The sequence below is a fragment of the Athene cunicularia genome (genome assembly GCF_003259725.1).
Source record: "Athene cunicularia isolate RWA chromosome 17 unlocalized genomic scaffold, athCun1 chr17_part1, whole genome shotgun sequence".
Lineage (NCBI taxonomy): Eukaryota > Metazoa > Chordata > Aves > Strigiformes > Strigidae > Athene > Athene cunicularia.
Genome location: NW_020799122.1, coordinates 10,725,513 through 10,726,298, shown reverse-complemented (window position 1 = coordinate 10,726,298; position 786 = coordinate 10,725,513).

Genomic DNA, 786 nt, shown 5'->3' with positions numbered 1-786 from the left:
CTGCCTGGAGGAGGCTCCAGGGAGACCTTGTTGCAGCCTTTCAATATATAGAGGGTTTAACCGAAAGGTGGAGGAAGACCTTTTACCAGGGCCTGTAGTGAGAGGGCAAGGGGCAAGGGTTTTAAAGTGAAAGAGTGTGGATTTAGGTTGGACATAAGGAAGAAATGTTTTAAGATGAGAGTGATGCGACCCCAGAAGAGGTTGCCCAGAGAAGTAGTGGATGCCCCATCACAGGTGTTCAGGGTCAGGTTGGACGGGGCTTGGAGCAACCTGACCCAGTGCAAGATGTCCCTGCCCAGGCGGGGGTTGGAGAAGGTGATCTCAGAGTCCCTTCCACCCCAAAGCATTCTGGCATTCTCTGAGATGAAATCCCCCGAGGCTTGCCTGACCAGGCAGCCACCCAGCCCTTGCGCTGGGTTTGGTTTCAAGCCTTTGATGACCCCGAGGAAGGAGTTCGCTCTGGCGGGTGACGCTGGACACCGCCTGGTCCTCACGCCTCGGCCCCGGCAACTGCCGCAGTGGCCCAGGCCCCGCTCCGGGGCAAACCAGGGCAGGGGAACGGGCACCTGTGTCCGCCCTGCCCTGAGAGCGCGGCGGGACCCCGGTGCAGCCACCTCCCGCCCTGCTGCGGGAAATACACTGGGCACAAAACCTTTCACCGGTTCCGCCAAAGGCAGGCGGCAGTTTGATGTCAAAATGACTGCTTTGGGGGTTTTTTGCAGGTTGCGGGTCCGTTTCCCGGCGGGAGCGCATCCCTCCCCCGGGCCTCCCCGCGGGTGCGGGCAG